The sequence below is a fragment of the Triturus cristatus genome, chromosome 7, assembly GCF_964204655.1.
Source record: "Triturus cristatus chromosome 7, aTriCri1.1, whole genome shotgun sequence".
In the NCBI taxonomy this organism is placed as follows: domain Eukaryota; kingdom Metazoa; phylum Chordata; class Amphibia; order Caudata; family Salamandridae; genus Triturus; species Triturus cristatus.
In genome coordinates, this window is record NC_140590.1 from 820,323,663 (window position 1) to 820,339,378 (window position 15,716).

The window sequence follows — 15,716 nt, forward strand, 5'->3', positions numbered from 1 at the left end:
TCGAAACCTCCTTCATCTTAGATGTCTCGCAATTTAACTTGGCTTCCTTGGTACCCTCGTAGTTCACCTACGCGTACCAACTGGGCCAACTCAGAACATAAAAAATGTTTCATATGTGTGATGACCAAGTAATTAATTGTATGTTGCCGTGTAAGGTGAGCAAATGCAATGTTTATTCCAGAGGAGCCCCTGCAAGCCACTCTTGGTGACAAGTCCTTCATGGCGCTTCAGTTGTGACATCAACTCCCATGTGATCCAAAATCGACTCGGGTGATTAAATGATTTGCACAGAATGGTGAGCCTACGCCAAGACTCGAACCTGGTTCCCCGCTCCAAAGTCGGCAGCTCTGGCCCTTACGCATGATCCTCTTCCTTGCTGTGTGTAACCCTCATGAGCTTTACAGTACTTTTGACTGCAGGTGACAACTGCCTGGCAAAAGTAAGATCTGCACACTAAGCAGAGTGTCTCTCAGCCTGATTTTGTTCCAGGGATTCTGTACAAACACTGAACGTCTCCGGAAACGGTGAAAGGGTATTGTGGACAAGCACAAGCACTACTCAGGAGTCTCACGAATAAGTACCAGACCAAACGTTGGTGCCTCCATGTTGCAGGGATTCTGCACAAACCAGGAACTATGCGCAGGATTATAGGACCTTGGTGTATGGGGACTGAGTCATCCCACCACCTCAGTACCCATGAGCCCAGTACCGACTAGCTAAAGTGTCTCATTTGCTCTCCTACTCGCTCACAGAGAAGCAAATGATTAGACATCCCAGAATACAACACTCCCAGATCACTCAGGACTCGCGGTAACAAGACACACCGTATCGCTCTCAATTTTTTTATTCTCGTCCACAATAAGATCTGACAGAGTCGCAAAATAGTTTAAAACATTTATTTGAACTAACGTGCCCTATCATGCAGTATACGTGCCACAACAAGCAGGAAAATGCATAATACAAATATAGTCAACATAGCAGCTAGTCCATAAATTATGGAGATGTCATCATAAAAAAGACACTATAGCCAATTCTCCCTCCCCTTGCTAAGAAGCAGTATTATTATATATTAGAAGATCTATTGGCATGGTCAGTAGACCCTATACCTCCGCCTATAGATGGTAGATCTACATCACAGATGCTGTTTCGCTCTTCTCCCTGGAAAGGTCTCTCTACAAGTGTGTTAATTCGTGTACTCCACTAAGAAGCAAAGTACGTTCTCCAAACAACAGCTGCATCGGTATGTTTTGTCTAAGGGCTAAGGTCTGACCAGAACAAAATAACAAGAGGGCATTGTTGTTAGACCTTGCACATAATGTTCAGTCAAAATACCAGGAACATGCAGAGAGCGAACCCAGCGATGAGTTCTCATGTGAAAGCAGTCATTGAAATATTGCAAAAATAAAGATGTGTAGTAACATGCACAAAAGCAGCAGGCAAGCTTCAACTTGGTCATGCTAAGTTAGTGAAAAACAACAATGTCCCTACAGGACACGTGACACCCTCCCCTTGACCAGGTCATTAGCTCTATGCTAAGACAAAACGTAAAATAAGCAGAGGCAAGGTGTCTAAGTAATGTTCCAATTAGGACAGTCACGAAGCTGAATTAAAAATGGTGGGCGAAAAATTTCGCCAATTGGGGATTCAAAAATCTATCCATTCATAGGTAGTCGTCGGAGTCGAAAATGCGGCAGGAAAAGCGGAAAGCCATGTACTCCAGAATATTGTCGGTACCTTCCAGATTAAACAAGCATTTGCAATGCAATAGGTCTCCATTATTAAAGTTTGAGCTATTGGCATTGCCAGTAGCTTCAACTCTCGCAAATGCGAGATAGGTCTCATATTTACGCAAGTTTAAACTATTGGCATTGTAAATGACAATGCCTTTTATTTATGCTTCAAAAACAAAAAAATAAATTAAAGGCATTGTCATTTACAATGCAATTTGTTCAAAGTCGCATAAATGCGAGATCTATTACATTGAAGTTCCTGTCAGGCAGAAGAATTGGGCGAAAAGGCATCACGTTTCCTGGAGACTGAGGCCGGAGCGAAGAGGTCTGTTGTGCTTGATCTCTAGCTTGGTTAATCAGCCAGTGTCTGCGGCTGCCCTTCGTCTGGACTCTCACACCAATGCCACCATAAGCTCCCGCCAGACTGTGTACGCGGAGGTGAGGCTGAGGTGTGAGTTACGATGGTGCCAGTGTCCACTTTCAACAAGCATAATAAATACAGACTAAACATATTTAAACTTGTGACCTCTCCTGATACACAGAGCTCTGCTTTTAGCACATTAACCCCATGCCCTGTAATACCTTACTAGTGTTGGTAGACGTGACTGGGAAGTTTCACACAGATTTCTGCATAGGGCACTTTAACCCCCTCAGCGATGTTACAGGCAGTGCGCCCTGGACAGGAAAGGTACGTAAATATACCTGTCGATAGTTTACAACAGGAAAGTGGCACATTTTAAATAAAATAAAAAAAATCGGGACAACGTAATTGGGACAAAGTAGCTGCCTTTGGGGCAACTCCGGCCTGAATAAAAACCCCAAAATAAACATTGCTGCATGTGACACACAATAACATACAAAAACCAGATTCCCAGACCTGAGGCGGAAGCCGGGTTCTGGAGGTACGCTATTTTGTTTTAAAATTGTGCAAACTGCTTTTAATTTGTTGAATAAATAACTTCTAAAAGCTTACCTGACCACTTTATTCCGCCCTCACACCACGCAGCCGATTGAGCGCTGCTGCGGTGATTGATTGTTTGTTGTCATTCAGCGGCCGCCATCGCAGGCTTGCTCGCCAGCCACGCCCCCTTGAGGCCACGCCCCCTACCCTGTTATAAGGCGCCGTTTTCAAAGCATCAACAGAAACCAGATTCCCAGACCTGAGGCGGAAGCCGGGTTCTGGAGGTATGCTATTTTGTTTTAAAATTGTGCAAACTGCTTTTAATTTGTTGAATAAATAACTTCTAAAAGCTTACCTGACCACTCTATTCCGCCCTCACACCACGCAGCCGATTGAGCGCTGCTGCGGTGATTGATTGTTTGTTGTCATTCAGCGGCCGCCATCGCAGGCGTGCTCGCCAGCCACGCCCCCTTGAGGCCACGCCTCCTCCTTCCCCTTCATCATGTGCCTGGGCAGGAAGCGCTGCGGACGAGCGCAGCGGGAGCGCCGTTTGCGCGCCGAAGGCGCGCCTAAGGCGAGCCCGTCTGCGCCCGTCCGCGCCTGCACGGGCCCAGGGACCAGCCAGAATGAAGAACTTATCAGGTATTCCTCCCTCGATATGCATTCTCTTCATAACCCCGCTCTTCAACCCCTCGACTCGACCACACACGCTCACCTAAAGGCAAGCAATATTCTTTCTCACCATTACATACAAGAACTGACCCCTATCTTATCTGATAGATCTAAAACCAATAAACCCCCCCCTAAACCCAATCTCCAGACCCTCCGATGTCTCTATCTTAACACCAGATCTCTGGTTAAACACCAACTAGATATATTTCTGCTCCTGAAGTCGGACAGCCCTGACATACTATTTGTCACGGAGACATGGCTTACTACAGACTCCTTGCCAGATATACTCACGGCCTTACCATCAGATTATTACATCCTGTCAGTAAATAGAAAATCAGGAAAAGCTGGGGGAGGGGTTGCCGCCATCATTCATAAAGACCATACGTTTACCATCTTACCTCCCCTAGACTTACCAGATACGGAAAACTTAGTCCTCAAATCTGACACCGATACAGGCACCATGGCGCTAGTATTGATCTACCGACCACCTACATCTATGCCCTCCTTCCCAGCTTCCTTGTCTGAGCAAATAGCAGGTCTAGTCGTCGACTATGACAAGGTCATGGTCATAGGGGATTTCAATTACTGGTACAATAACTCGGAAGCTGGACCTCACGCCACAGAACTTTTCGAGCTCCTCTCTAATTTAAACTTCCACCAACACGTCTCGATCCCCACCCATGAAAAGGGACATATCCTAGACCACATCTGGTCTCATAACATCTCTACCTCCTGTCCCACGGCCTCACCATGCATATGGTCTGACCACTATTTATTGCAATTCTCTATCACCACTCAGGGTCACCCAAAAAATCAAGCGCCCCTGGGGGGGTCAGCCAGGAAATGGAGATCCCTAAACCTCCAAGATTTCCTCTCCACCCTGACCAATTCCATCCCTACCCAGGGACCAGACATCAATCTGATGGACAAAGCACACACCGAGTGGCTCCGCTGTGCATGCAACGAACACGCTCCCCTTACCATGTTCTCTCGCGCCCGTCGTATGGACGCCCACAGATGGTTTTCCTCTGACTTAAAAAAGCATAAACTAGAACTCCGCCAACTAGAGAGGAAGTGGAGACATGGCTACCACGCCATAGACAGAGCATCATACAAGACAGCCCGTACAAATTATAAAGACTCCATCCTATCTGCCAAAGCAACTTTTTTCTCAGACAAAATCTCCAACGCTAAAAACAAATCACGGGAAATCTTCAGAGTCGTAAACGATTTATGCAATGACTCTAGAACCTCTCCCTCTCAACCTGCATCACAAATGATGTGCAACCGACTCAACGATTTCTTCAAGGAAAAGATAGACATCATAAAAAACAGCATCCAAACCAACCATGCTGTGGCAGACTACCCGGACATCAGTAGAAATCCTAATACCCTTCAGGATATCCCCCCCATTGATCCACCCAAATTACTGGAACTAATGAACCGAGTAAAATCGGGCTCACCTAATGATCCCTGCCCCCGCATATACTGAAAGAAGTCTATGCCGCACTCCCCCAGGGCATACTCCCTATTTTGAACACCTCCCTATCACAAGGAATAGTACCCGATTCCTTTAAAAATGCTACCCTGGTCCCTCTAATTAAGAAACCAGGTGCTGATCCCTCTAACCTTTCAAACTACCGCCCCATTTCCCTCCTCCCTTACGGCGCAAAGCTGCTGGAAGCCTATGTAACCAGCTGCTTATCCAATTTCATCGAAACATCAGATTACCTGGAATCCAACCAAGCGGGATTCCGCCAGGCTCACTCCACCGAAGCGGTGATCCTCGCTGTGCAGAACACTCTAAGGACCAACGCCGACAATGGAATTCACCAAGCCCTCGTACTTCTTGACCTATCGGCCGCGTTCGACACGGTGGACCATACTATTCTTTTACACCGTGTCGAACAAGCCGGCCTCAGTGGCGCGGCTCTCGCTTGGATTAAGTCCTTTTTGACGGACAGATCCCAGGCTGTAAAGCTGGAGAACTTCACAGCCCCCACACTCCCAACCACCTGCGGTGTCCCACTGGGCTCCTCACTGTCTCCCCTCCTTTTTAATTTATATCTTAAACCCCTACTGCACTCCCTGAAAAATAGAAAAGTCATTATTTACAACTACGCAGACGATCTGCAGCTGGTATTCCCCCTCAATTCCCCAGATTCCGTCGAGGAATTTCAAAAGACCATGCTGTACATTCAGAGCTGGATGGATTGAAACCATCTTAAGCTGAACCCAGGAAAGACTGAGTTGGTACTCCCTAGCAACAGCACTCTCAGTTGGGGCCCCCATTTCTGGCCATCCTCAATGGGCACTCCCCCATCCCCTTCCCAGTCAGCTAAAAGCCTTGGGGTCACTCTCAGCGCCGACCTCTCACTGAAAACCCAGGCCGGAACAGTGATCTCCTCCTGCTTCTTCCAGCTAAGAAAGATTAAAAAAATCGCCCATCTGCTGACCCATTCTGCTCTTATCCAGGTAGTACTCGCACTGGTTCTCTCGCGATTAGATTTCTCCAACTCTATCTACCTGGGCCTTCCCCTCACCATCGCTAAACGCCTGCAGATTGTTCAAAATCAAGCGGCCAGATTAATATTCAAGAGCAATCGCAGGAAGTCAGCCAAACCTTTGTTGGCCTCCCTCCATTGGCTCCCCATAACCCATCGGATCACTTTCAAGACAGGCTGCATAATTTTCAAGGCCCTCCACGGTAAAAGCCCTAGGTTCATCAATCAACTCATAAATAAACATGAACCGACCCGCGACCTCCGTTCTGCCCATCTGTCCCTCCTCACGGTGCCGACATTTAAAAAGAAACGACTTGGTGGATCCTGCTTTGCATACCTTGCCCCAAAAACCTGGAACTCTCTGCCCTTGTCTATCCGGAATTGTACCAAGTTGACAGAGTTCAGGAGAGCGTTGAAGACCTGGTTATTCAAACAAGCGCACGGTTAGAGCATTATTCCATCTGCCTTCTTACTTACCATCTACCATCTGCTTCCTCAGCGCCATGAAACCTCTGGGTGACCGTGCGCTTAGCAAATTCCGTATAAGATAAGATAAGATAAGATAACATGCCCACTGACGCAACAACGTATACACACTGAAACAACAACACGCACGCTGTCATAAGAACACACAACCAGAAGCCAAATCATACACACTATGACATAAGCCCGAACATCTTGACACACGAGCATACATAGTGTAGCACAAAAGTACACATGCTGTGGTACATAAGAATGCATACACTGTCCACCGAACACCCATACAAAAGCACAGGAGCAGCACGCAGACAGGCACCAGATATTACCTATACACTGACATAATAGTGCACATACAGTGGCATAAGAGCACATTCACATGACAGAAGAAAACCCACACACTGGCACACGTCCGTACACTATCTGACACCAGTTCACCATCACACGCAACTGTATACACGGAAATACAAAACCACATAAAACACTGACACAACAGCACCTTCATACTGACACGTGTCTACAGAATCTGACTCAATAGAAAACAACCTCTGCCACAAGAGAATACAGACACTACAAGATCATACACAAAAATCACACAAGTACACAATGACACTAAAGAACACACAAACTTACAAGCCCATACATATACGATGACACAAGCACATACAAAGTGATACAAAAACATATACAGTACTGCCGTAAGAGTATATACATGTTGACACACGAGCTTAAAAGCACTGACACTTGACAATGCACATAATTGGACGCAAGAACATACACATCCTGACACAGGAGAACACACAAGTGCACACACTAACACAAGAACACACTTAAGCACGAGAGCACACGCATTGACAGAAAAGCACTCGCACTGATCCAAGCGCACAGCCACTATCAGCAGAGCATACACATCCAGTCACAAAAGCACAGACTTGCACAAACTGACACCAATCATACACAAACTGACATTCTTGTGCATGCACAATATTACACAAAAGAACAGACAGTGACACTGGGGCACACAAATATTGATTCGAGAGCGCCTGCACACTCTGACCAATGAGTACACAAGCACCAACAAAAAAGCTTTCACAATGTGACGTAAGACAAACGTGCTAACACAAGAGTACACGTACACTGTGATGCAGAGGCGACAGGAAAGCATAAGTGGACCCATAAACACAAAAGCATGTACCCACACACGAACAAAGGTATGCGCACACAGGAACAAGGTGTAATGACAGTGACACAAGAGCGTACACGCACACGCACACCAACTCCACGGTACTACAAGCGGGTGCACACACTAAAAAAACAACACATATACTCACACTTGAGCACCTAGTGTAACACAAAACGTAGACATGAACACACACTAACGTGACTGAGAGCACACACTGATACAGCAGTGTGCACACATGCATTTACATAGAGTGCACACAAGTGTTCATCGGAGCAGACATATAGACAGGGGCAAACACTCGCACAGGAAGAACGACCAGTGCTGCTAACTTCAAGGACGGGGCTGTTTTGAGAGTACAGCACCGAACACTGTCCTCCCTACAGCCTGGTCCACACACGTGCACCGTTCCGTATTAGAGGATGGTGTTTTTTGGGTTTTACCAGGCGCTTTGGAGTGAGAGGCAGGGCAGGGGTAATTCAGGTCCTGGTAAAACCCTGACAGGAAGGAAAGTGAAGTGTAAAGAACAAACATTCCCCTGAACTGATTCCGGTCTGTGTAGAGTTAGGGAAAAGTAGAAAGAAGCTAAATGAAAGGGAAAGACAGACACATTGTACTGACTGCTTTTTGAAGCCCCGGGATCACGTTTCCCCGTCCCGAGAGTTGCAAGTTGAAAGTTTTTTTCTAAAAGCGCTGTCGCTGTGCAAAAGTCAGAGGCAAGCTCCCACACTGTTCCTGCGTTTAATAGAAGCCACGAGCCTGCAGTAGACTGTGTGAGAGACACGGTCGTCAAATCACAGGAAGTGGTAGCGATCACGAAAGTAAAAATGATCAATATTGAAAAACAAAGAAGCCAGCGAGTGGTGCCCGCCCGCGCGCCACAGCGAGACATTTGGCTTCAATTATCGCGCCTGTGTCTGGGCACGATAATTGAGACCACATGACGGCCGGTGCGCGTAATTGACACCAATAGGCCATGGGTGAAGCAATGTGCCCGCCTTTGGCCTATTGCGTGCTCTATTTGTGAAAAACACGCACGCACAAGCCAATCGCGGGGATCAAAAGAAAAAGCACATGCACGAGCGTGTGCGATTTCTAGGTACGTTTTGAAACCCCCTTCAAGAGGTCTCTCGCTGCGCGGGCAGTGCTACGCACTGCAACGCTAGGCGCGAGACCTAAAGAGGGATGCCATCCAAATGAGTTGGTCGAAAAAGCAGACATGCTCCTCGTATTCAGACGCACTTAGGAGCAAGCCTGGGCAGCCTACGACAACTTCGATGAAACTCCGTTCAATGAGGCGCTGCTCACAAGCCCGTAGGCCCAAGCAGAGGATCACACAACAGGCGCCTACCCGGGGCACATGTCTGGTCATGGGCCTTCAACGGACCCAATAGAAGATTGTAATCCAGGGCAGCGTGTGTGGTATTGGAGAGGCAGTCATCCAGGGCCCGTTCAAAAGGGCACCGGACGCAGTGGAACACAGGTTGCACGCAGGTGAAGTAGGCATAACGGAAGGTCCGCCAGTAGTCGATGGCAAAAGACATCATGGGCATAGAACAAAAAAACTGCCACATTCGTTCACGGTACAGCCACAACTGGACCGGGTTTGGCAGTTCCACAAATCGAGCATCCATTGCATAGGAGAACCAGCATGCCGCAAATCAAGAGGAGAACCAGAGGAAACCCTCTGAAGGCGCTGAAAAAGATAGAATGGATAAAGGCTGGTATTACTCCAAAAATAGTCTGATAGGAAGAAATAATGCCGGATCCTACAAGTTTTAAAAAGTGGGCAAGGCCCTCTCTATCAGACGCATTTAATATTTGGTGTATTAATTCTCCAAAATGGAGTGGGAGATTCGTGTTTAGCAGCGAGTGTATCTCACTTGCGGTTCTCACCGCCTGCAATTCGAAGGTTTCTCATGTTGATGTGAGAGCCACTTCTTGTTGAAACAATAGCGCTTGGAGCCTGCTTAGTTTAATTCAATCTGTTTTCAAAATTGGAATGGATGGCCAAAGTGAACTATCAACAATCCCACGCTGGGGTGGAAACAAGACATTCCTGCAACATGTAACACGTTGTAAAACCGTTACTATGTACGGGACGCCGGCCCTCAAGCTGCAGCAATAGTGGTTATTCAAAATAAGATAACTACCATTCAAAAGCAAAGTCTGTGTGGGAAAAATAGCGAGGACGGGTGTACCTTTTAAAAACAAGCCAGATTAGGCGCCGATACGTTACAGGCACTGTGTAATTTAACTTGTTTACAGACTAGGGAATGTCCTACTGTGGAATCGCAATCCTCTCCTGTTAGGAAAACTTCCCTTTCCGCGCACTGACATCTGTAGGTGAAAGGTAACTATAACTATAATTCATGAATAAATGTACCGCAGAGGGGTTCAAACCTCCTAACTGGAAAGTGTTTTATGCAGGATGTAAACTGAAATAACACCATGTGTTAACCACACAGCTGAATCAGTCTCCGCTACAGAAAATGGTAACTGTTCTAATTGTTCAAAATGTAACAATGTGTACGTTGCGTCTTTCATTGGCATTAATTTCTGTTTATCATTATCAGTCAAATTAAATGCTAAAAACAGTGCAGAAGCATTAAAATAATCCCAAGGCACTTTGCCATTTTTTAGTGTTTGTAATGTCCAGGCAAACTGCATTACAGAACGTAATTGATTTTGACCATGATACAAAACAGACATGTTATGTTGCACAATACAAATGACAGATGATACAATGTTATCCAATGTATATATACAGGAAGACAGTGTATTAATGCTATTATCTACCACTGCAAGAATTTTTTCTAAATTTGCTAGGTCAATTTGACGCAGGCGCACCTCAGCTTCCATCTGCAACAGTTTACACAATTCACTGTATGCTTCATAAATAAATCGTTTTGTTCTAGGGGATTTCGGACCCTAAATACAATAAGCCAAATTGATGTCACTCCACAAAAGGGACAGGTGTTCTTTCACAGACAACAGTGTAGAGTGTCCCAACCATTGTTGACACAATAATTTACCCACTGAATATGTGGTGACTGAATGGGAATGTGGGGAACGTGGATCAGGTCTACTTTGAGGAAACCCTTTTGTGGTATTTTGAAAGCGCAGTTGACATGCCTTGGAACTCATTGGCCACAATAACCATCCCAAGGGGTCAATGACAGAAGAGTTTATGGTTCCAATTTGGAACATGGCAAATAGGTCAGCAATTGTGTAATTGGTGTGTGTACACCATGTATCATACTCAGCTAATGAGGGAATGGAGGGAATATTTAGATTTTTGGCCGTGGCTGAACCAAAACAAGTAGTCTGCTGCATTGTGTCATTTAAAAATAAAATTTGAGTGGGTTTCAGACGTGAAAGATGCAAAGCCTCAGTGCCCTGCACCTGTCAATCCTTGGTATACCAAATGGATTTTATCAATTTTGCCCTTCCAGTGTTCATAACCCTTCACTGATAAATCAGTTCTGAAGGAGTTGGAGTAAACCAATTTAGGGCCCCATTACGATGGCCATATTGGAAAACGGGACCGACCGACCGACTGCCACAACTGAGTTGTGGAGGTCCCGCGAGACCAATTAGGATGCATCCAGCATCTTTATCATTGCAGCGGTTGGTGCTGTAGGCAGCACCCGGCGCAATGTCAAAGTGGCATGTTGTGCATTGCCATGCACAACGCGACAGGCACCGTGTGGTGCCTGCCACCTAGTGCATGGCACTGAAGGGGGGTAACATAGGTACCCCCCAAGTGCAGCCACCCACCCCCATTCCCCGGGTGCCCGCAACGGACCCCAAATGTGATTTACCCTATGCTTTCCATGGCGGAGACTCCGCCATGGAAATGCATACCCACCCTGCCACCATATTATAGGCCTGTTCCGCCCGGCCGGCAATAGTACAGATTGCAGACCGGCCAAAAAGCGGGGCACAGACTTTCTGTCCGCCGCGGTACCCCCGCCATGGTAATATGGCGGGGGGTAAATGGCGGGCGGGGAGTTATGGTGGGCGGTGGAGATCCGATCACCATCATAATGGCCCCCTTAGTGTGTGTCAACATAAATTTAGATTGAGGTGACAATTTTAATCGATAAAAATAGGATTGTGGATCGGGAAAATAATAACCCGAAAAATATGTAAATTTACTCCGTTGAGTCTTTGACCTCCCCTGAATAGGAGTTGGACAATGTTCCCATTGTGTAAAAGTAAAAAAGGATTGGTTTTGTGTAAAAAATGATGGCCATAGTGTTGATAACAGAATAAGTTCTGAAGGAGTTGGAGTAAACCAATTTAGGGCCCCATTACGATGGCCGTATCGGAAAATGGGACCGACCGCCAGAGTTGTGGCGGTCCCGCAAGGCCAATTAGGATGCATCCAGCATCTTTATCATTGCGGTGGGTGGTGCTGTAAGCAGCACCTGCCGCAATGTCAAAGTGGCATGTTGTGCATTGCCATGCACAACACAACAGGCACCATGTGGTGCCTGCCACCTAGTGCGTGACAATGAAGAGGGTACCATAGGTACCCCCCAAGTGCAGTCACCCACCCCCCATCCCCCCGGGGGCCCGCAACGGGCCCCAAATGTGATTTACCGTAAGCCTTTCCATGGCGGAGTCTCCGCCATGGAAAGGCATACCCACCCTGCCACCATATTGTGGGCCTTTTCCGCCCGGCCGGCAATCGTGTGGATTGCAGACCAGCCAAAAAGCGGCACACAGACTTTCCATCTGCCGCGGTACCCCCGCCATGGTAATGTGGCGGGGGTAAATGGCGGGCGGGGAGTTATGGTGGGCGGTGGCGATCCAACCACCATCATAATGGCCCCCTTAGTGTGTGTCAACATAAATTTAGATTGAGGTGACAATTTTAATCGATAAAAATAGGATTGTGGATCGGGAAAATAATAACCCGAAAAATATGTAAATTTACTCCGTTGAGTCTTTGACCACCCCTGAATAGGAGTTGTACAATGTTCCCATTGTGTAAAAGTAAAAAAGTGTTGGTTTTGTGTAAAAAATGATGGTCATAGTGTTGATAACAGAATAAGTTTGCATAATTTGCTGAATTCAAATACCAATCTTCAGCGTCAAAAGCTGCATAATATTGTAAATCAGAAAATAATGAATGAACAGCTTGAACATCCCAGTCGTCAAAGTGTATGTCTGGTGAAATCACATCTCCTAATGAAACGCGGAATACATATGGAATGTTCAGGAGCTCCATCGGTCCATGGATATCATATGCTATTTTATCCCAAACTATGCCATCAGCAACAGGGAAAGCTGAAATGTTCACGAGGGCTTGATCTCTTTTCATTATGTGTCATGATGTGTGGGGTGCCAGAACTCCATCAACAAAGTTCACTGCAGAGCGTTCAGGCAAATAATGACCATTGATGAGCAGAAAAAATACAGTCAAAAACCCAATCCACATGAAGAGGAATATCAGTGTAAGAATGATGAAGATGCATGTCCAGGGAGGGACCAGGTAAGACCTTTTGAACCATGAAATAAAAAGACTTGAAGGGGGTGTTGCCACAGACGAGGACGAAAAAGAAGAATCAGAAGAAAACCTGTTACGGTCCATATAGTAACCCCTTGTCCCCAGCCGAAACAACCGGGGTTGTGCAGCGTCAGATGGTTCATACATGGTACTCTCAGGAATGTCAATATTGACTTCAAATGGAGGAGAAGCATACTCGATGTCGTCATTGGTGGAAGGTAAAACAGGCAAGAAATCAATTGAAGTTTCCAACTACCCATCTATTACTCAGGGAACTGTTGAGGAAACTGAAGCCATCGGATTCAGGGAAATATCTCGGCATGGAATACTTGGAGGCGTACTATTCAGTATTGGCCATATGGTGTAGCTTGACATGTTCGATTGAAATGTAATGATTCTCGTTCGGACCAGGTAACGGAGGCAGGACCACAGTACGGGTGCCCTTCAAGCCAACGACTCTGACTGGGGCACGGTATGATGGACCAAATTTCTTTTTGTTCTCCACTTTCTCTCGGGCCAGATCTCTGACTTTAGGAAGCCAGCCAGAAACAGGAATCAGCACTGCTGGATCCGTGGAAGTAGGCAAATTTGCTTTTGCTTGTGAATCACAAACTTTTTGTAGATCCTGTAACATAGCACAATGGTTATCTACGTTAAAAGTTGCATCAGCCGCCACAACGTCTAGATCAAGGTCTGGCACAAACATTTTAATGCCAAAGAGCATTTTGTATGGGGTCCGCCCACCCAGAGATCTTGTAGGGAGAATATTTAGTGCACGTTGGACTCCATACAGATGAGTCAGCCAAACCCTGCCAGTTCAGAAGACTCTAGCTGTTAATGATTGCTTTAAGTCACAGTTCATTCGCTCCACAACTGAATTGCCCTCAGGCCGGTATGGAGACGAAAATTGCACCAACACCCCCAGACATTTTATTGCATCCCAGTAAGCCTTAGAGGCAAACGCAGGACCTTGATCAGAATGGAAGGTGCCACAGGCAAATGTCCTGACAAAGACAAGCAAATCCTTAATAACAGTTCGAGCGTCAGCACTACGTTGCGGCCAAACCCAAAGGAAACTAGTGCACAAATCCACTGCAACCCAAATATGTTTAAAAGCAGTGTCTGATGTCAAAGGACCACAATGGTCAAGATAAATGCAGCCAAATGGCTGATTAGAGATGTAAAGTTGAGTGTGGGGTGGACGAGCAACAGTAGAAGGCTTAATTTGTTGACAAATGTCACAAGAAAGAACATGCCTTTTGATATAAACCACGCAACCAGAAACGTTGCCGTAAAAGAGACACTGTCGCTGTTACTCCGACATGCGCTGAAGCCATGCCTACATGAGCAGCAATGATTAAAGAAAGTCTGCGGTCCTCATTGGGAATCAGCCGATCCCCAACGGGCGAGATCATTGGAAATGGGACTTGATCGGTATGTGTAACGTGAAGGAAAACCTTTGGGAAACTCCGTTCCCTCCTTCGTCGCAGCAATAGCTGCTAAAATATCATCATCAATTTTAGTCATAGACCTAGTGACTGCTGCTACTGAACATGTGTCTACTGCAGATTTGGCTGCCTCATCAGCCAGCGAATTAACAAACAGCGTGTGCTCCCACATGTTGATGGTCCAAAGTATGTATAAGTGTTTCGTAAGAGCAGCCACTAGAACCCAAAATGTTTTATGCTTAATTGCGCTACCTTTAGAATCACGGAAATCATTTTGTGTCCAAAAAGCAAATTGTCATTGAATGATTGTACACTGTAAAAAGAATCGCATACTAGGGGTGGGCGGAATTTGCGTGGTCGCGCTACGCAAAGCTCTGGGAAACTGTAAAAAATCTCCGCGAGCACACAGAAATTCCGCGAACACACAGAATTGCTTGTTCGTGATGCTTTTTTCCTGTTCGTGAACGTTGATTGCGTGCTCGGGGGAAATATCTTGTGAACACGCATTTTGAGAACGCGAACAAGCAAAAAATTCCGCGAAGCCGCGGAACGCAGAATTTTGGGCAATTCCGCGTTCTCCGTGGAAAGCGAAATTGCCCAAATTCCACAAATTCTGCGAGCGGAACGGAATTTACCACCCAGGCCTAACTATAAGCGTAGGAACCTCTGCGTCAGCAAACTCAAGAGCCAAAAGCAAAGCACGTAGCTCCGCCAATTGAGCTGTGCAATCACCAAGTGACTGGGTATGCACCAAAGAGGATTGAAAATCCCTATCAACAATCTGTCCTGCCACAATAGCACAGGCCGGCGAATAAGCATGCTTAGAACCTACTGCTGGTTGTGCAGAACCATCAGTGTAAATAATACATTTGTATTGATCCAGAATAAGTAAAGATAAAGGAGGAGGATGTACGTGTTCATAATGTAAAAACTCTTGCGTCTGAAGAGAAGGATCAAAGATAAAATTGACATCAGCCGATGCCGAAGAACTAGCCACTTGTATCCAACGTGGATGCAAGGCTTTGGAGTTTGGAACACTAGCCTTCGTAACTGCTTCTAACACAGGTACAGACGAGACCATAAAAATGCATTTACCTTGTGCCAGATAGCGTTCCTTAAGAATTGCCATCTGGACTGCTGTCAACATTTTTTCTGTAGGAGAGAAACGCATCTCAGCCAAAGTGTATTTTTCTGCAAACCAATATGGAAAATCACCTCTATTTTGAGGACGTTTGCCCATCACTGAATTAATCATGATGGGACTTATAACAAGACCACCACCATGT

General features: G+C 46.1%; 1 protein-coding gene across 1 annotated transcript in view; it reads right to left on the bottom strand.

Moving 5' to 3' along the window:
- SLC6A7 (solute carrier family 6 member 7) overlaps positions 1 to 15,716 on the bottom strand; it is a 324,078-nt gene that overhangs the window by 184,106 nt on the left and 124,256 nt on the right. The gene's annotated exons all lie outside the window — the stretch shown is intronic.